At 34.8% G+C, this 22,600-nt stretch overlaps 1 protein-coding gene across 2 annotated transcripts in view; it reads right to left on the bottom strand.

Moving 5' to 3' along the window:
• Window positions 1-22,600, bottom strand: part of LOC123876107 (solute carrier organic anion transporter family member 5A1-like) — a 48,522-nt gene extending 25,922 nt beyond the window's left edge. The window contains exons 1-3 of one of the 2 annotated variants that reach the window (XM_045922256.1): window positions 11,427-11,437; window positions 1,988-1,990; window positions 903-949 (exon numbers count right to left, since the gene is read on the bottom strand). The gene's annotated coding sequence lies outside the window, so the exon portion shown is untranslated. Of the gene's footprint in view, window positions 1-902; window positions 950-1,987; window positions 1,991-11,426; window positions 11,438-22,345 lie in introns of those variants that run through there. The other variant, XM_045922247.1, reaches the window with a different exon arrangement.

Genomic DNA, 22,600 nt, shown 5'->3' with positions numbered 1-22,600 from the left:
TCTTAAACGATGAGTAGATAGGTAAGTACATATTATCTACAATCTATATGAAATAATATTTTTAATTTCATTTAAGCCTGCCATACTTACCACACCTAAGTACCATATGGTGCGTATTTGTGTATTTAACTGTTTGTAGCATGTTAACTTGTATTGTGAGCTTGGATGAATTAAATACATCCAAAATTGTGAGTTGTGACTCGATAAGTGACGTTATCAAAAAATTCAATATCAATCGTGATGGTTTTTGCAGAAAAATTTAGTTCGACGTGGGAAATCTTCAACATACTTGCAAAGTAATATTTCATATTTAAAACTAGGTAAGTACTGAGTACCTTTTCCAGAATAGGTAATTCGTATATTTTCTGAGACGCATTGCGTCGGTTGCGTGGGGGCTCTAATGAATGCTGTGATTACATTGAATGAAACGAGTCCATTAATTTTCCACCTTGAAGAATTCTTTTAGCTTCTATAGCTTGTTTCATAAATCTTCATGTTGTATTTTGTAGGTAGGCCTACTTCAATCTATAACAACAGTATATTAATTTGTGGCCCGCGCGTTTTTACCTGCCGTATAGTCATCACTCATCAGTCATCGAATGACAAAAGAAGAAAGTTGTCGAAGTGAAATGGAGCCTAGCCATTATTTTAAAATATCTAACGTAATAATTCATTATTTATTTTAGTAAATGGTTGTATCTTAGTTAACAATGACATTCTATCCTTTTCCGCAGGGAACATTATAAAAGGAGTAGCAATATATGTATTTGAATCTGTTATTTTAGTTTAGTTTAGAGATTTAACAGTTAATAAACTTCTATGAATGATGATGAATCTAGACGAACCTAATATCTTATTTACATACAAAACTATAGTTATGACATATTAAGAAACAACATTACCTTCACTAGTCGATTTGATGAGTTTATCGTATCAAACACATTTGAATCTGTAACAAAAAGAAGTTAAAATAAGGTAAAATCAATTTTTATTTAAAAAAAATATGTACCTAACCTATTGATGTTAGCACTTGATATTATGTACGAAATATACACAGGGATTCGTCGTCAACGTGTCGAAAGTTAAAGCATATGACATGCTCATGTCATTTTGACATTTAATATGCCTGGCATACATGATACAAAGCTCCAAAGGATGTAGCAGCATTGAAGCGAATTGTTCCATCATTGCATGAGTTTGCTTAATGATATTTAGTAACACGAGCTAAAATGTAAACAAAGGACCACCCTAAAGTGCCTCTGCTGTTATCATTAAATATATTTTAAAATATCTTTATTGCTAAAAAAGTAAACAATAAAGACGCTGAACAAACAAAAGTTAAAGTTATCTCATTTTATTCCTACTACATTATCTCGACAACATTCATGAGTTTACTTATTTATGATTTACTGATTATAATTAATCTGAAGTATGAATATATTACATTAAATCAATAACGGGAAAGCAGTTACAATGACGCGTTAAACAGTCATTTATGAAAATGACCGTAAAAATTTCTTCCGCTATCGTTACTAGTCCTCATAGCATAGCCTTCATAAATCTAAACCGTGTAATCTAGAAAGTTGGTTTTGAAAGATCAATATTTCAAGGTCTCACGCGAAAAAAATGTCATGTTATTCAGTAAATATGACTAATACCTGAACTTAACCTCGATTGTTTTTGTGTTGCTCTTATCTGAGTGTTTTACACTTACATTATTTTATCTTATATCATATCCTCTTTCTGTACGAGAAAAGAAAATTTTCTATAAATGCAGAAACCAAATGGGCGTACTTCACACGACAATTGACAAATAGAGCAAATATTATGGCAAGTCCTTTCTCAAGACGTATTACTAAGATGTAAACTAGGCTTTAGTGACACCTTTTATATGCATGTAAATTTTACTATGCACTTAAAAGAAACCATGATCAGTATGCGACTCTTTGCCCCGCGGGCCATATGTTCACCACCGTCTACAGTCTACATCCTAAATTATTCCTTCATAGTATTATCAGCTCGCATTGTTTTGCTTATACTTATTGTTCATTAGAACTAGACTTGGACGTGATACTGAATTATTTCTAATACCTTTTTATTTGTTGAATATGGAATATGAGTTTTAAGCAAGTTGGTAATTTGCAGCTGCAGTTTTCCACTCTATTGGTGTTGCGTAACGGAATACTCAAGGAAGCGGTTCGGAGTTTAAATCGTTCGTCTTCGTTTCTATGAAGATATCTATCGAGATAGAATATTCGCGTGCGAATATATAATATTTAAATATGTTTATTATGTTTCAAGAAATGTTCAAGTATGTGCCTCTTGGCCCGTTCGACGCTGAGGCAGCCCGCCATAGAGGAGGTCCTCTGAATGTGGGATGTAGCTAAAGGGTCTCTGCTTACAATGTTATTAACATGTTTATTTTAAATGTGACTGAAAATAGGTAAGTAAGTACTACAATACAAATGCAAAAAAATTGGTGAGGTTGTTTGTTACTTGTTACCTATTCTCGGGCTATTCTCTGGATAGTAAAATCGGAATCATTTTAAATAGACCACTCAACATTCTATTAAAACGAGATATTTTAAAAGCTCGGAAAGCTCTTACCGATTTTAGATCCAATTTCCATTATCCATATGGAAAATCAAAAGATCAGTTTACGCAGTGAGTCATAGTTAGTTTATGGTTTAGCATGGCTTTCTCCAATTAGGAATTCCCTATGATTTCATTGTTTGTGTCAATAAATGCAAATAGTATTCATAACTACAAGGAGTGAATTAATAAGTTAGTTGCTAGATTATATTTATCATTGAGAAGGATACTAAATGCTTTGAACACTAAACAGTGATTGGAAAGTGAAGTCAACTTTTGAAGCAATTAAAATGGACATTGGATGATGTTTTAGTATAGCGATAATAAGATACATTGCATATGGACTACGTAGTACGGGAATTCATAGCAAACTTGTTTAAACATAAAATGTAAATAAATAAAATATCCAGACACACTGACTCATCACTCAGTCGCCATCCAGTGAAAAAAATGTTCATGGTAGTGAAAGGACAACCTTATTAATTACCTTTTATGGCGTAGAATAGAACAGAATAGAATATATTTAATGTTTTACAAGTGCTTTTGAATCGTTAAAATAATTTACCAAGCATAAGCTACTAGATTGCTTGAAATAAAAACCGGCCAAGTGCGAGTCAGACTCGCGCACCGAGGGTTCCGCACTCAGGTATTTTCCCCGACATTCTGCACGATAACTCAAAAACTATTATGCACCAAAATATATGCATTTATTTAAAAACAAGATTTAAGTATTTTTGCCGATAATTATGTTTAAGGATTTTATCTTATACTAAAGACTTATGAAGATAATAAGAACAATAAAAACTTTAAAATAGTATAGGGTCGCTCGCTAGTTGCCTAGTGCACAATAATCAAGTGGAGGAGACCAGACGGAGGTATTGAGTTGAGCGACCGCCCACGGGTCATCGTCGCGATCCGTTCCTATTGATTCATCTTGCACTTGCACTATTTACCTTAGCTCTACCTTATGTTATTTAACTTACTTATTCATCGTTTCTTTTCTGCTGCAATTTAAAGAGCACAAGAACAAAGTGACCAATAAAAGCTCTAATGGACCGATTCTTCCGTCTGTCCGTCTGTCGTGTTTGTCAAGAAAACCTATAGGGTGCTTCCCGTTGACCTAGAATTATGTGGCACGTAGATCTTATAGGACAAGTAAAGGAATAAATCCGAAAACGGTGAATTTGTGGTTGTGTTACAGAAAAAAAAAAATTAAAATGTGTTTCAATTTTCAAAGTAAGATAACTATATCAAGTGGAGTATTATATGAAAGGGGTTTACTTGTACATTCTAAAACAGATATTTATTTATTTTTAAGAATAATAATCTTTGATTTATCGAGAAAAATGACGGAAAAATACCATAGTACGGAGCCCTCGGTGCGCGAGTCTGACTCGCACTTAGCCGGTTTTTTAAATGGTAGGCAACCTATCAATAAATAGTCAGGATGAAAAGTAAATAATAATTGTCGGGTTCCTCATTACAAGTCAATGATGCCTTAGGCCCAGTGGCGTGCATAGGGTTTGAAGCCAGGGTAGGCATTCGTTAGATAGAAATCTGTTCACTGACAGGTCAGGTGAAAACTATGCATTGTTCAGGAAGGTCAGGTGATAACTATTATGCAGGTTCAGGAAGGTCAGGTGAAAACTATGCATTGAGCTATTATAACTGAGGTAAACAGTGCATTTATGCCTAAATGACCTGCACGCCACTGCTTAGGCCTTAGGTACTCGTATGATGTTGCGTTTGTGGGGCTGACTCACGTCTTGGCCCTTTGTTTGTCCAGCATCATACAGGTATTGTACGGAGCAATTACCTATAGCAATTCATATTGGAAATACATATGAATGAAAATCTAAATTTATAATGGAAATATAAATGTTACTTGTTAACAACGAGACAGGAATAAGTCTCTGTGAGCAAAAATTGTGCGTCAACACGATATAGGCAACACCTGTTAGTTGCGAATACGAATTCAGTTTTATAAAGTTTGTTTTCATTGCACTATTATCTATTACGTATTTTATAGATAGTTTGACGTAAGCGTATAGTCACGAGGTTACGCACGTAGATAACTGCATGAAACCGAATTCCTTGTTCCACAAAGCGTTAAGAGAACAGTACCGTTAGTACAACATTGAACACCGCATACATGGTTAATAGTATCGACTACTCCTGACTGCCAAGGTTTACGTATTCATCCACAGTACGAGCTGATCCTAACTGTCAGTTTTGGACAGAACGACGATACCAACATGTGGAAACGTAGGTCCAACTTTTGTCTCACTTACACATTCACAAAAAAGTGGGACAGATATACGCTGCCATTTTGTCTAATTTGGCATATATTATTTCGTTTTTTGACGCTATTGACAGATGATTAACAGCGTGACAGTGACAGTCAAGCAAAACCCACCGCAAACTCTATGGTATGTTTGTCTATGGTAATTCATCTATATTCACTCTGAAATCACTAAAACACTGGTATCCAAAGCCAAATTTTCGTCAGATTAAAAAAAGTTACCGTTCTGTTGTCTATTAAAGTGAAAATAAATAAAAGCAAACTGAATGAAAGGATTTTAATATACAGAAGTTCATTTAAATAGTTATTCAAGAACTAGTGATTATAATATATATTGTATTTAGGTGTGTAGGTACTATTTAAATAAAATGCAATGAGTACCTAATAAGTAATAATATCGTATGTCAGCTTTATATGTACGTTTACTCTCTTGATATCACGTCTACATAGGTTTTTTTAGAATAATAGCACTTAGTAACTAGATTGGTATGTACTTAATAGGTACATATAACTATCTACATACCAATCTCTTGATTTGAATAAGGCAAGCAAGTGGTCAGGTTTCAAGAGTATCTAGCCACCTATAGTGAAATCATAACTTCATTATTATTTTGTACCTACTTAAATAACTAGTTATATTCAGCCAATTGAAACTTATTAGCTCTTTTCTAGTTACTTGTAACCTTCACTTGTCAGGGCTGTTATAAATTTTTAAATGTTTATGCTTAGTAACTTACAAATATGCAGAATCAGGACATTGAGTTTAAGCTGTATGACAGAATAAAGTGTATCTGTTTGTCTGTCTGCTAGCTTTTTACAGCCCACCTGTTCAACCAATTTTGACGAAAGGTACAAAGTTCTTGTATCGCGGAGATGGACATTGCTGATGTTTTATTACAGAAAATAAAACAGTTCCTATGGGATAAATCCGTGCAAATTAAGTTGTCATTATTATCATTTATTTGGTATGGAGTATTTGGTGTCATACTGGACTACATAGACTAGGTGTCCTGGAAATCAAAGAGTTAGCACTGGATTTTTAAAACTTAAAAGGGCATCATGTAGTTATTAAATATTATAAATAACACTAAGACTACTATCTATCTTAGTAGATAAATAGTAAAATAAGAAGAATATTACCTAATTGTCTAATTAGCAATTTAGAAAATTAAAGATCAATAATTCCTTTTTCAGTGAAACCTGAGCTTGAAAGCCTGTGGATTAGTGCCTAATCCACTTTGCTAGAAGACTGCATTGTGGTGTTCCTGCATTAAGACTACACTCTACAGAATAAGCTCCCATAAGCTGTCAGTGCAGTAACACTCCTGTACAATTTTGTAATAATATAAAAATTTAAAATAAATAAAGTGTTTTTTTTTATAGCTAGAACCAGCAAGAAACTCGACGGTTGCTCATTTCAAAGATTTGATATATTGAATGAGTTATTGGTTAGGTTAGAGAGCTGTGGCAGGCATGCCAGTCTTCATTGTTATTTTTTTATAACCACTTCTTGAATGACTTACACCCTACCCCTTTTCTCCTCACCCTATTCGAGGGTAAAAGTTTTACCAATATCAATTTTATCAAAATTAAAAAATTCAATAAAATAATCCATCTGGGAAGGAGAGGGATTGACTTACCCTCCCCTCCCTCTTGCCCATCCCACCCCCACTTACGTCCTATCGAGGCGGCATGTTTCAAAATATTGAGCCATACAAATAAACAAAATTTAAGTCTGTATGTTACTGTAGTAATCTTTAAGCTATAAGTAATCAATTTGGTGTGCTAATCTTTGAATTGACAGAACCAATTTTGATGAGACTTTCACAAGCAGTTGGGACTTGGGGTGAGACGCAATCTTTAAACTAGAATGACAGGTTCTAAATCTAGTGCTGTCCTTTTCCGTAGTGCAGGGAGCATTACAAAAGGAATAGCACTGAAACCTGTCGCTTTAATTTAGTTTTGAACATAGATTTCAGGCAATATCCAGGCAGGCAAATTCCAGGATACCCTTTAACTATGCAAATGGTTACTTATCTAAACCCTAAGAACTTTTATTTTTAAAATGATATAAAACAAATTAAAACAATAAAGATTTAATGACTATTACTTAAAGATACCTTACACCTGAAATAATATTAATACCTAGGTACTTTTAGATACCTAGGTATTAGGTACCAATAGGTGCATAAATAAGTAGGTACCATACACCTGTATAATTAAATTACATAAGATGTATTTAAGCACCTACATCATAAACAGTTCTTAATATATGTATAGGTATTCTACAAGATTGATGACCTCCGGTTAGTCTTGAATTGAGTTAGGTAGGTACTTGGGATCAGGGAGGCAGGCATCATAATCTGGTAATAATACTGGTGATCTGCAACCTGAAAAAAAAAATTGATTCAGAAAATATTTAATATAAGCTACATAAAATTACATAGGGAGGTTCATTTAACACAACATTTCACTAACTTATGCTACGCTTATGCCATGTTAGGTAGGTAGGTACTTGCTTGTCTGAGTGGATGCAAGCTGGCTTGGCTCCATCATCAATAGATGCAAGGAATGGTAGGTGTTATAGGTACTGTTTGCAATTGTATAAGTATACCTACCTACTTCATCTCTGTGAGGTAATAAGTTTGAAGAACATGTACTGAGTGTTTAGGTACCTACCTAGGTGAATACTTTTAAACAACTACCCAGCTGTGCAACAAGCCAACTCACTATAGCTTTGCACAAGTACCTACCTAGGTAACTATTCTGGTGGAATTTTAATAGATTAATTTTATTTATCAGATATTATGATAGGTAGTACCTACTTTCTATAAGTGAATCCAATCATGGCAAAATGTTCCAGGTAAGTAAATGATGGTAAAAACAGCTGCAATGAAGAAATTTAAATAGAATAGAACTAAATATTCTGATAAAGAGACAAGTACTAATGAATTTATCACTCAGGAATTGAAAAAACAGAGTACCACCTACCTGCTTATACTTGGAGTCACACGTATTATGTACCTACTATAAGGCTTAGAATAATATTATGTAGATATATTGTGCATAGACTTTCTTAACTTAGCCTCAATGGTGAGGGTGATATGGTAGGTACTCTTTGTGGTCGATCTTCTAACATTACAATTATTCTACCTTAACATTTAGCATTATTAAATGCATTCTGCGAGCCGATGGCTATCGCTGCACAAAATGGATCGTTCGAGATGCACTTTTATCATTTCAGTCTACGGACGTCTGTCGTCTAGGTAGGTACTTCTAAATGTAGGGTTTTTCAAAGAGGTTCACCACACCCAGCCTTGAGGCTTCCTGTGCCCTCATCCAGTCACTTAACGTTACTCTGTATTCTGTAATATCGCCAGTCAATGACACGGTATCCCACACTACACTTAGGTAGGTTCCTGAGGTACGCTGTGCTTGTACCCAATCTCCGCCCAATACGACAGGCATGGATTGTTCATTGCCACTTCAATTTGCTGGTGGTTTGGGCTATGTTAGAACCTTTCTTTGACGGATGCACTATGTACATCACAAATAACGCCGCTGAGTCAAATTTAGTTACACAACCACGACGGTTAGCTTTCACAGTCTGCTTGATCATTCTCCTCGCCTCCCGTGGGCAAATTAAGGCCCAGGGACTTATAAAATTTCATCATTTTGTTTATTTATCACTGCTCTCAAGGTTCTCTCACTGAGTATTTTTTGGTGAGTTACAATTCGACCACCGACTCGTAAACTTACGCGAAAATGACGTCATTTACTAGTTTTAGCGTGTCAAATTGGTGTCAAACGATGAACTCGTGGTTCGGATTTGCTGGTATTGGTATTGGTGTCGACGAAAACGGCTGCCATTCTCGATGGTGACGTATTAATGTGGTATTTGGTATGGTAAAGTAAAAGATATACTCGCATTTGCTCGATCAACTTTAGTTCGTAATGTTTCCGCCTGTGTCGCTGGCTGTAGATGTATGAAAAAACTCGTTTTCGAGTTTAGTATTTTAAAAACTGTGAAATCTTATACTAGCCATACAGTTGTGCTACAGTTACGTAATTAGCATTACTTACTATCTACTAATAATAATAAAAACCAGATAACCTCGAAATTGTCTATGGATAGTGCAATATGCCTTTTATAGTAAGATGTTTCTATAAGTAGTTGAATCGTATGATCAACTTTCTGTGTGATTAAATCGTAATGATAACTATTTATTTCAAACATCTTTGTCCTATCAACGATTTATATTAGACAAACGAATATAGATGCATGCATAAAGATTTCTGTTCGTGCTCTAAATCTAAAGTAAAATTAAAATACTTACTAACTAGGCATAGTTTTAAATCTGTACCTACGTGTTTACAGATGTCTCTTATGTGAGGAAACTAATTGTCTTTGTTTTGGATATTAAGATATTCTTATCACTAGTTAGTTCAAAACTCAGCCTACAACCTATTATAGCGAACATAATTCTGCAAATCATTATAGTACTAGCTGACGCCCGCGACTTCGTCCGCGTGGATTTAGGTTTTTCGAATTCCCGTGGGAACTCTTTGGTTTTCCGGGATAAAAAGTAGCCTATGTGCTAATCCAGGATATTATCTATCTCCATTCCGAATTTCAGCCAAATCCGTCCAGTAGTTTTTGCGTGAAGGAGTAACAAACATACACACACACACACACACACACACACACACACACACACAGACACACGCACATACATACAAACTTTCGCCTTTATAATATTAGTGTGATGTGATTATACTTTAGTGACCATGACAATTGGTATGAGTTGTAGTATTAGATGAAGTTGTAGAGTTAGGCTATTTGATGCAAATTCGTCCAACCATCTGCGCAACATGGTGATAACTGATAATAATATAAGGTCGTCGCCTTGTTGGCTGCACTGATAGTAGTGTAGTTCCTAATTGACCTCTATTAGTCACAAAACATAATGACAACTACTTTAATTATACCGTAAGTACCGAAACTTGTTGCGTAAATTGCTGTTAGTTACACGACAGTGCGAAAAAATATATTATGAACAATTATGCCATAATGCTTTGTAAATTATAAATTAGGTAATAGATGAGGACCGCGAGTTCATCCGCGTGCATTTAGGTTTTTAACAAATCCTCTGGGAACTCGTTAATTTTCTGTGATAAAATTCCGCCCTATATTCGTCTCCGGTCTCTTTCGTCTACGACGTTATCAAAATCGGTTCACGAGTGGGCCGTGAAAGGGTTAACAGATAAACAATACACATTTTTTAGTATGAATTGTGCGTAAAATAGTAAGTCTCCGTACAGTTCTTATCATGCATAGGGTTATATTACTATTAATAGAATATTGTATGAATACTACGAGTAAGTAAATAATAAGTAGGTACCTACTTACCTATTATATAGATTGTAGGTAGATAAGTAATTACCTATTCGATAAAATATCGATTTTGTTTCTATCTATCCCACAATTTGTATACATCCCCGGGTAAATGTATATGTAGGTAAGTACTCTCGGAAACCTTAGATATTCGGGGACCAGAGTTAATCCGGAATTCCGGAGTTGTCAGTGATAAGCCCCGAATCCCTGGATATACTTACCGGAGTATCAGTATTGAATTACCTTATAGCCTATAGTTACTGCTATCTGATTGGGGATATACCTGAAACGCCATTTCTATCACAACAACACCCAATAAATATTTTGGATTTTTGTTATGTTAGCGTTCATAACAAGCGCAAAATATACTGCTTCTGTCGCTTTCGCAAGTTCTTACTCCTCTCAACTATTCCAAAACGTTTGTCAAGTCCTTAATATTCAAATATGTACTTTAAGTGAATTACATTTAATGTCATATTTGCGGTTATAGAAATTCCATTGTTCACTATAGAAAGTGCAACATGACCTCTGAAGTCTGAACGTGATGAGCATTCTAAATGCGTTTGAAGCTCGTGAGGATCACGTGCCTACATTTTGTAGTCTGCTGGTGTTTGTGGGTTTGCAATTACTGCAACATAATACTTTGGTGTTTTTTCTTTTATTCTGGTTTCCCTGATTGTTCTACAATCATCATCATCGTCGTCAGCCGATAGACGTCCAATTCTAGACATAGGTATCAGTAGGGTTTCCATACGCCACTGTCCAGCGCCGCCTGAATCCAGCGGCTCCCTGCGACTAGCTCGTTTACTGTCGTCTGATTTTCTATCGATCTGGCGAGGCGAGGGGACTACCAACGCTGCGTTTTGGATCCCAACGTTTATCGGTTTTCGGACTATTTGCCCTGCCCATTGCCACTTCAGCTTCACAATCCGCTAAGCTACCTATGTCGGTTATTCTGGTTCTTCTACGTTCACGTAATAGTACTGTTCTAGAACTTCTAGATAGAGGATAAAGTTTGGTCGTGACAAGCCATCTAGACAATATCACGATTATGCGGTACCAAACAACCTACTTAGGTACTGGTCGAAGACCTTTTAAAGTTCACGCTACATTTAACAGTTATCTATACTTCTATACCAATGCTATAAAGAGGTAAAGTCTGTAAGTTTGTTAGTAGGAAGTAATCTTAAGGAAAATTAAGTTTAAAATAAATTAATACAGTTTAAGCACTTTACAAAACCTTGATTGTTTAAAAAAAAAAAAATTTGAGTAAGTGATATGCTTAAGTAATTTTTTATTGTTATTTTAAGAAGTGACTTTTAAAACCTGGTGACTAGATGTAAACTATGCAAAATGCTAATAAAGGCATCTATATTAAAACATGTTTGATACAACCGGTTTTTATCACGGATACAGGATTGGTACAGCAACTTGGCAACTATTTGGTAACACGACGAGGTCAAGTGGACCTCGCAATACCAATTTTGGTTATGTTATATACTTACTATATATATTTCATTTAGATATATTCAAAAAGACCGAAAGTCAAGTAAGTTTTCAGTTTCATAGCGGATATACCTACCTAGTGCTTACGTCATTCAGTTATGAATCCCATATTATAAATGCGAAAGTGTTTGTTTGCTGGTTTATTGGTTTGTCCTTCAATCACGTCGCAACAGAGAAATGGATTGACGTGATTTTTTGCACGGGCATAATAATTATGTACTAATAATTATAATTATAATTAAAGGCATGGAAAGTTATATAGGCTACTTTTCCATTTTAAAATCCATGCAAACGAAATCGCGGGCATTAGCTAGGTACTTAAGTAACTACATACATACTTACATATAAAGCTACTCCTGAGTGAATAGGTAAGTGGTAATAAAGTAATAGGTAATAGTACCTACTGCTAACCCCAATAACGTATAGTTAAGTAATTTGATATGATATTTACTCCATACGAAAGGTACAGAGGTAGGTAGCTACATAGCTTGCATTCTAGAAATTGACACAGGCAAATTTTTATACCGGAAAAGCAAAGAATTCCCATGGGATTTACAAAAACCTAAATCCACGCGGACGAAGTCGTGGCCATCATCGAGTTCAGTAATATTTAGAAAATAATATATTAAAATCGAATGAAAAGAAAATTGATATTAATTATGTAATAATTCAGGAAGGAGGGGCATTATGTAGGACGGTTGTAGGGTTGCCAACTTTTTAGAAATCATATAAAAACGATACACAAGTAATCACTAGGACTAAATAAATAAATAGTGAGCCTACCTACACCCTACTAATATTATAAACGCGAAAGTTTGTAAGTATGGATGAATGTTTGTTACTCTTTCACGCCAAAACTACTGGACAGATTTGGCTGAAATTCGAAACGGAGATAGATGATACCTTGGATTAACATATAGGCTACTTTTTATCCCGGAAAATCAATGAGTTCCTACGGGATTTTTAAAACACTATATCCACGGGAACGAAGTCACAGGCATCAGCTAGTAGAGCAATAAAACGATAATATTTAACGTAATTGAAATAAATTCCTGTAAGATAAAGTTGAGTAACTAATTCTACGAGTATACAAGAACTGGTGACAACCCTACCCTACTACCCTGTTCGAACCACATGAATAAACTCATGTGCTCGAATTTTGGTAGTTGGGGGTGGTTGGGGTGTGAAGACCGCAGCGCACCCTAACAAAAATGTCGACGACCTTGCAAGGTCGCATGTAAGCACCCTGTAATCATGATCACCAAAATATTTTACGACATGGGCCACACTGTTAAATGAATGAAGTTTGCGATGCGAATCGTTTTCTGAACAAAGAGGTGACAAAACAAACAGTTCTGATATTGCTGGCTGCGGCGTCCTTGTTCAATCCATTGTGTTACTCCAATATGAATGGATACCGTTGACAGCTTCCCGCCACGATACTATGAGTAGTTAGCTCGCAGACACTATGCAGATAGGTACCTACTTAAAACCTACCTATTTCAATAAAACGGCTGTATAGGTTCGAAAAGTTATTTAAATTAGTTAAACGGATGGACCATTAAGAATCCCGTTTGAACTCTTTGATCCGTCTCCGGGGTGTAAGCTAACTCTGAACCAAACATAAAATTCGGTTAAACGGTTGGGTCGTGAAAAACTAGTGCCAGATAGACAGACAGACATACTTTCACTTTCTAGAATAATTTGAGAGGTTTAACAGTATCAGCGGTTGTATCGTATCTTTTCCCTATAACTAATATTGAAGTATGGGAAACTAATTTTAGCATTTTGTTAGTTATGAAACGGATAGAGATTTTTTAGAGACAATACTGGCACGTCCTATTAATATCATAATTGATGTAAAATGCACAGTATGTTTCTTATAAGTAAAAGTATTAGAAATAGTAAGTACTAGTACTTAAATAAATAAACCAATAAGTAGATGAATATTATGTATGACCTTTATTATGATTTGTGAATTTTATGATGCATCCTTTCCGGTTCTCACTTCTAGTGATTTAGTTACAATTGTTGGAATAATTGTATAATATGGTTTTTATAAACGGATGCCGGATGTTTTTATGTTCCAATCAGTGCTTTTTATTTTCTAGGCCAATCAAGGTTTTGATTTCTACTGTTGTGATGGATGCTAACTAACTATGGAAATAGACTGAGGCATTGAATTTTGATCCTACTTAAATTAACAACTAGGTTGTTGCAATGTAATGTAACAATGTAAACAAGTCAGGGACGAATAAAGTATTTATTTGTAAACAATATTTGGCGTGCTTGTTAGTTTTTAAGAATCTTTAGAATAGCAAAATATTTGGGAAGGATATGAGAATCAACCGAATTATTTAGCCGAGAAAATGGTAGATACAGGTTTTAAAACCCTCTTTGAACTTTGTTAATTAAGTAACATATGCACAGGTTACAGATAGGTTGAATAGTTAACTACAGCAACCTGATGTTAGAAAATATTGTTATTTGAAACATATGTAGTTAAGTATTTACATTTACAACAAAATGATTTTGTTTAATCATTGCAAGTTCTACATAGGTAACTACCTTATAAATACATAAATTAAAACACAAATTATGTCAAACTGTGGGTAAAATGATATCATCGTTCTCATTGGTATTGTTTTACACTGGCCTTATCTCGGTTTGACGTTAGTTATATGCCATTAACTACAATATTATAATGTATAACGAGGTCAAAAAATAAGTTTTCAACAAAGTTGTGATAATATGCTTAGCTTTAGATAGTTTATTCAAGGCATAAGCGAATAGGCATTTTTGAGGCAAACGCGTTCCATCATCATGATAATATCCATTACGCAAGTTTTTCAACAAGTAGAAGCCTATCTTGCAATTATAATATATTCCACTGATAAACCTGCAATAAAAAAATTATATCGATCTGGCAAACTAACATTTTAACCTCAAAATACGACAAGCAACAAAACGTGTGAAGTCTGTGAGTCAACGTAGCTCTCATTATGACTCTACCCTGTTCTGAACTGCTCTGAACTACTACATCGCCTGCGCCTCAGAATAGGTATGCTTAACCTCAACGCCAATGCATCTGGGTTTGGTTGTGGCCAAGGTGCACTCTCTTACTTACATAATCTATGTCACAGCCTTCTACAGATGCCGTCAGATAAAAAGATGCCATCAGGATTTCTCTGTGCATACAGAATACTGTACAGTGTACATACTTACTTTCCTATACCGCTGTAAGCAAAGATTAAGTGACAAACCAACAGCGCAGCAGAACAGGCACCTCGCAAGTCGTCCCGCCTAATTCGTGCCACTAAACAGATCGATATAAATGACTTTCTGTGGTCTGTGCAGTTTCAAGGTCAGAGTATGTTTTACCTAACGGCATATTGTATTAGCTAAGACGAAGCTACAAAGCCGTTGCTTCCTCGTTTCTAAATACGAATTGCTAGGATGTTGAATAAACTTCCCACGTTTCTTTTCCCAGACACGTATTACATGGGAACCTTCAAGGCAAGAGTCGTGCTTTTCGCAACTTTCCGTCAGCTGCGGATTGTGGTCAAGCGCTAGTCTGTCATACATTTCCTGAACGTGAGGCAACCTCCCTTCCATTGTTTACGCGAATGGACGGTAAATGAAGTATACCTGATATGCGTCTCAAATGTGAAGACTATCGCCACTTGTGGCTGTGCATTGTTAAAACGTCAAACTTTGGAGATTTCGTTATTGATCAGCGTAGGTAATTACTACGAAATCGTTATGGTTTTGTAGGGTTTCTTTACAAATAAATAAAAGAAAAATGCCTATCTATCAATTAAGCGAAAATAGTAGATTCTGATATAAGGGCGGTAAGTACGATATTACAAACGAGCTGAGGTTTGTAAGCCCGAGCCGCAGCCGAGGGTTTAGCGACGTCACGAGTTTGTAATAACCTTAACGCCTGTGTATCATAGCGACGTTTTACAAAACAGCCCGGCTAGCATGGGCAGTAGATAAAAATTATATCCCCCGATTATATCCACTGATGTCATAGAAATCAGTGGATATAATCGGGGATATAATTTTTATCTACTGCGCGTGCTAGCCGGGCAGTTGTGACAAAACACGTTCTAAATAAAACTAGAGTTCTCAAAAACCAAAAGAGTATTTTGTGCGATTTCATTCAAAATACCGGCGGATTAATTTTATTTAATTTACTCCCTTTATTATTATAAATATTATTATTATAATCCTTACTTGAACGACTCATACTTAAAGTACCTAGGGAAAACTACAAACCACAAACTTTGTAAAAATTTCAAAATGGCCGTATTTTCTAAAACGCTCAATTTTGAAATTATATACATAAGCTAGAAAACTTTTTTGAAATATGTAATAAGTAGAGACTTACCGAATTTAAAAAAAATTGCAAAAAATCGCACTTGTGTTGTAAATTTAACTTACACGCCATGTTTACTAGCATTGAAAGTGCATTTTACGAGCAACAGTATTGTAAAAAATAATTTGTAAGTGATATTATAAGTACATATTTGATAGCTAAAGTTACAAGAGTTCCGAACTTACGAAGCACCTACCTACCTACTTTGACGATGGTGTTCACATTTAAAACACATAGTAGGTACAATGTACGTAACACATCATAGATGAGTTAACTCAACTAATTGAATAATTGAGTGGACAGTAAGCAACGTGACGATATGCGGTTAACTGAATAAGCGAATTAATAATAAGTAAGCTCCACCAACTGGGTCAAGATTACTTGGCTCATGTAACAATAACAAAAAGGCATATAATATGTACTTAAAAGTTAATATCTAGTTTCATTAGAATAGCTAACTTTACAATAAGCTAAGGATATCATGCTGATTTCCTGAAATAAATTAGGTATTTGTTAAACATCGATACACGCCATGTTTCATTTAAGCGGTTTAATATTTCGGCATTGCGCAAATTTTGCGAAACGAAAGGAGGTAAGAAGTAAGAACCTTTGAAAATATATCAGTTAGTTTACTTATAAAATCAATACAATAGTTCGACATGTAAAAGAAATAGTTAACAATAATATGTACAATAGATACGCAGGGACTTTATACAAAAAACAGGCTAACTACTGTTATGAAATCTAAAGTCCATCTATGTATAGTGCGTCTGTTGTAATGCGGAGAAAACCTTGAGGAAAAATTAGAATTTTATGGGGATATCTCAAAAGGAACCCTTATAGGATCACTTTATTGTCTGTATGTCAGTCTGTCTGTCTGTCTTATAGGGTACTTTCCGTTGACCAGAATCATGTTTGGTAGGTAGGCAGGTCTTGGAGCACAAGTAAAGGAAAAAATCCGAAAACCATGAAAATGGTTACATCACAAAAAAAAATGTGTTTACGAAAACATTAATTTACTGAGGGCCGATTTTTCAATCGTCGATTATCTTTTATCTAAGGAATAAAGAGGTTTGACAGTATTTGTTACATACGAAATCTGTCAAAACGTCCAATTCATTCCTCAGATAAAAATTATTTGACGATTGAAAAATCGGTCCTAAATCTAATGTTCTACATGGACTTCGTCTGTGATGGCGTTTGCTGGCGCGCGTGCTGTGCTTGTTTGGAGTGTTTTTTTTGTTAAGAGTGGCTGGTTTTTGTGTTAGTTGGTGTTTTTTGGTGGTGGAACTGACTGGGAAGCGCTCTAAAGGGGCGCCGCGCGTATGTCGGCGGGCGCCGGCGCAGACGGAGTCCATACTTGTATAAATTCAATAACTTGAAAATATCACAAACTTGACATTGGCTAATCAGAGTAAAGCCAGATTTAAAGAAAAAAAAAATGTTCTACATTTAAGAGTTAGTAGGTATATCTTGTACGATGGTACGGAACTCTTCATATGCGAGTACTCGCACTTGACCGGTTTTTTTAAATAATGTGCCACGTGTGCCACGTGCTAGGATTTAGGAACAGTTTTACGATTAGGTAACTATAGCAGTTTGTTTGGAATAATTATTTATTAACCTTGTGGCGTCTCGATTTATGTATGACGCGTCTATCGATTGGATTAGACATGGTGACTGTATGTTGGTATGCCAAGACGAATTATTCTATATTCTATAGCTAATCAAAGAAAATTTTAAAAGTAACTTACCTACTATAAATCTTTTCAAAGAATTATCGTTTTAGGTACAAAGAAATAGTGTCTCAATTAATTTCTGTCTAGGTAGATAAATTGTTTCATTTAATTAACTTGGCTGCTGCTTTAGCTTAATTATAAGTAATTATAATTTATAAAAGTACCACGTCATACTTAAGTAATATTTTAAAGTTACATAACAAGCAGGTGTACTTGTGTAGGTGCCTACCTGATTTATTATGTTTTTGCTAGGTCGCAGAAAAAGGTCCTTTTTAGGGTTTCATACCCTACCATCCATTCATACCATGACAGCGGCGGGCTATCTCGTGGTCTGAAATAGGTAGAGTTGAAACTTTGAAAGTTTCATAGAATATGTATTGCCGATATAACAACAAATAATATTTTTTTAAAGTGCTATTTGTTGTACGATGGTACGGACCCCTTCGTGTGCGAGTCCGACACACACTTAGCCAATTTTTTATAGGATCCCATGGTTATTGGTCTGTCAAGCTTAGTTTCTGGCTAGAGAACCCAATGAGAGTGATCGTTTATCAGAACATTATACACTTAGGCACAGTTGGCAAGCCACGGATCCGCATTGTCGTGCAGCGAGTAGGGTTACCAGACGTCAGGATCTGTTCAGGCGAGTCAGGACTTTTAGGCCATTATTGTCACAGCTAAAATTGGCCGGACTTTTAGATATTTCTAGTAGGTACTTAAATACTTACTTGAAATTCTTGCTAATTTCATTCATTTCAATACTGAATTATTATTAAATATAAGTACTTTCTTTAAAACATAATTACGATATTAAGACCTACTTACTTAAGTAATTTTTATTTATTTTACAATTTTAAATAGAGAAAAAGGAAGAAAAAAAAAATTCAAAAACTGATTTTTAATGTAAAATAAAGTTAGCTCTACCGAGCTCATCATATAATCGCAGTTTGGTTTTCATTTTAACATTAACCAATCAAACTAGGTGAAATTTTGTAGACATGTTCTAGAAATTAATTAAGTTATAGGTTCTGTGATTTGCCAGATTTCCGTAAAAATGTGTGGCTTCAAAGTAACACAGGCTCAAAGAGTATATAAACTACTTAACTGTAAAATACATAGGTATTGTTATATAGAAATCTGGCAAACCACGGGTATAGACTAGATATTAATTTCTAGAACGCGTCTACAAAATTTCACCTAGATTGATGATAACCAAACTAAGTTTGTTTGTGGGCGCTACAAATGAACTCCGTTTAATCATTACATAGAATAAGTAAACTGTGCCACATTTGCGCCACAAAATGTCAGGCAATGCAAAAAATGGCAGGACTTTTCAATTTTACAGTCTGGTCATCCTAGCTGCAAGCCAACGCGGAAGCGTAAACTGACCCACTCTACTCTTCCACTTATCCGATGCAAATGTTAATTAGGGCCGCGTAAACGAGCCACACGTGTCGTAGTGACTTTTCATACATTTTGTATGGAGAAGCATCCGCATGTATCTGATGGCGGCAATGCATACCGCGGAGCATGGCCCACGCAGGCACTCATTGGAGTGTGGTTGTGGCACTGACTAGGGAGGCCCGTTCACATAGAACTTTACTAATTATTTTGATCCATATTAATTACGCAACTTTTTAGTTAAGTAGGTAATTACGCAATTATACTTAAATATTTTATTATTATGAAATTGTGTAAGTAAAGAATTTGTTTTCCACAAATCACACCGAGGAAGAGCTTGCTAAACAAAAGAATGATTGACTAATGCGAACAATCTTCTAGCAAATTGGGCACGCGCTAGCTTGCTAAACAAAAGACTGATTGATTAATGCTAATAATCTTCTAGCAAATTGGCATTTCACCTAAAATCATGGGCAGGTAGCAATCTCTTGCTTGTAGCAAAAGTAAAGGGAAACATCCGAAAACCGTGAATTTCTGGTTACATCACAAAAAAAATAAGTTTTATATTTTGTATGATGGTAGGTATAGATAGTGGTACGGAACCCTTCCTGTGCAAGTCCGACTCGCACCTGACCGGTTTTTTAATTAAGTGACTTTTACTTAAAGTTAAGTAGGCACCTAAATTTAATGTTATGTAAGTGATTAAAGTTCATAACTACTATGACATTGTGTCAGCTTTAGGTGTTTTGAAAGTAGATACGCAGCAAAATTGCCAACATCACCTTGACCTATACAAAATTAATTGTCCACTTTGATTTCCGGATACGATAGCGAATATGCAACGACGCGCCGCCTAAAAAATATTTTTTTAGTCTGTTGTTCATTGAAGATTACCCTAACAAGTGTAGTAGGTACTTACTTTTATAAGTGACGCCGATATACCTGCGCAGAAATCTTATTTTTGAATAGTGCGAAAAAAATCGTCCGCTATTGGTTGTTGCTTACGCGCCATATTTTGTCGCGTATTATTATGATTATGAGCGCGAATTATGAGTGAGATAGCAAGAGTCAGTTCCTTACTTACCTGCAAGTATGGGTGCCTCGCCTCGCCTTAACTTAGTGGCAACATATCAGCAGCAGTGAAAAGGTACTACCTATTTATTATTTGCTTGTAGTAAGCATTAGTAAATAGGCATTGATTTAGTAACTCAAAGATTATCTAAATATAATGTTAATAATGCCATTCTGAAAACAAGGCTAGGCAATCGAAGTCATGGACATCCATCTGCTAGTTTATTATTTAGATATAGAGAATCAACCCATATAATTTATAAACAAATAAATACAAAGAACAAACTTGACCCTTTAATTGATCATAGTGATAAATATTTCACATAACTAGTGCTCAACAAAAATTTTCATTAACGTCAGACAATATTACTTGAGGCTGATATTTCAATCATCAAATAACTTTTATCTGAGGAATAAATTTGGCGTATTGACAGATTTCCTATACAAAAACCCTCAAATTTATCCCTCAGATAAATGTTATTTGTTGATTGAAAAATTTGCCCTTAATTATTTATAATTTAATTAGTGGATGCCTACAAATTCGTCTGCATAGATTTAGGTTTTTTAAATCCTGTGGGACCTTTATAATTTTCTGATAATGTTGATAAAAAGTAGGCCATGTATGTCACAATCTAGGTCCATAATTACTATATCCATGCAAGACATCAAGCTAAATCTGTTGCTCTGTTGCAGCGTGATTGAAGGACAAACCAACAAATAAACATAATTTTACATATTAATTTCATATATTCTTCTTATTTTTCTTAATGATTTCCTACAAATAAGTGAGTGAATTCTCAGACCTAGCAGAAGTGTTAATAATTTTGCTAATTATTTGTTCCACTTCCAACTTCAGACTATATAAACATATGAACTTCTAGCTTGAGCTTAATCATTGGTTCAATACATACCTACGGACTATGACATGTCTGACATAGCCAGACATAATATCAAGGACTGAGTTTTATACTTTTATCATGGCCAAATCAAGGCCAATTTTTTTATAGCATCATTATGCAAATAACATCCATTCAAAGTGGTTATGGCATTACCTTTTCTCCTTATGAAGGTAGAATTTGAAGAATTTGATTATAGAACAACATTTACTTGATAATTTTGTAGTTCAAAGAATATCATAAGTATATACATATATCTATATATCTCTTTATGAGCTTTTATTGGACATTTTTTGTTTCTGATTAGTTGAAATGACACATCTCTCAATTTTCTAGGAAATTGCATACAAATATCAATACCAAAAGATATCTTATTCACATGCTAATGGTACTGTGCTTCTAATCATCAATTGTATTCTGTAACTTTAGTTACCATACAGCAATTGTATCACATTGGGCACAAACCGTAATATCCACACAAAACTCATGACTTGACAGTGGTAGCTGTACAGCTGTAGTATGAGCAGCTAGGTAATGATAAATAACCAAATTATTTAGACAAAACAATCCATAACTTTTTTTTAAGGAAGTACATAAGTAAATATTTAGCTACCTACCACATGTGCTGAATTATTTGTTCAACTTTTTATTCTTTTTTTAATATTATTATTCTAAGTATATTTAAAGTATCAAGTTGAAAAGTACAGCAGGCAAATACTTTTCTATGTTAAGTCATTGAGCTTTTTGATTGTTCAATGCAGATAAGTATCATACTTAAATCTTTTTCTTTGTTGTAGAGCCTGTTTAGGTATATAACTACCCAGTCATAACCACAAGTGCTATAACAAATGATTGTTTGGACCTAAATGCGAATAAGGGCAGTACTAAAATAGTAGGTAGGTATGCATAATAATTGCAAGTGTCCCAAAACGTATTAAAGTATGTACGTATAGTTAAAGTAGATTATTATACTTCAATTACCAACATAAAGTAAGTTTATTGTACCAATACGTGACCAATACAAAGACTGCAGTTAAAATATAAAACGTTCTAACTACTTACATCCAATGCTGTAATAAAGATTCCTTGCACAGGGATAGCAAAAACTGAACTTCTTTGTGAAAGAAACGTTTGAATTTGATTGCACTGATATTAAACAAACTTGAAATTTATATGTATGGTCCATACACTTAAAAACAGATGTAAAACACAGTATTTCACTCGCTTACAATAGAATTTTTCAATGAATTTTAAAGTTTTTCTAGAATCGCACTACACAACACACTGCGAAATGTCACTGACTGTTACTTTTTTCTA

Source organism: Maniola jurtina, chromosome 2 (assembly GCF_905333055.1).
Source record: "Maniola jurtina chromosome 2, ilManJurt1.1, whole genome shotgun sequence".
Lineage (NCBI taxonomy): Eukaryota > Metazoa > Arthropoda > Insecta > Lepidoptera > Nymphalidae > Maniola > Maniola jurtina.
Note: the sequence above shows the minus strand (reverse complement) of the source record. Positions and strands in the feature narration are given on the sequence as shown.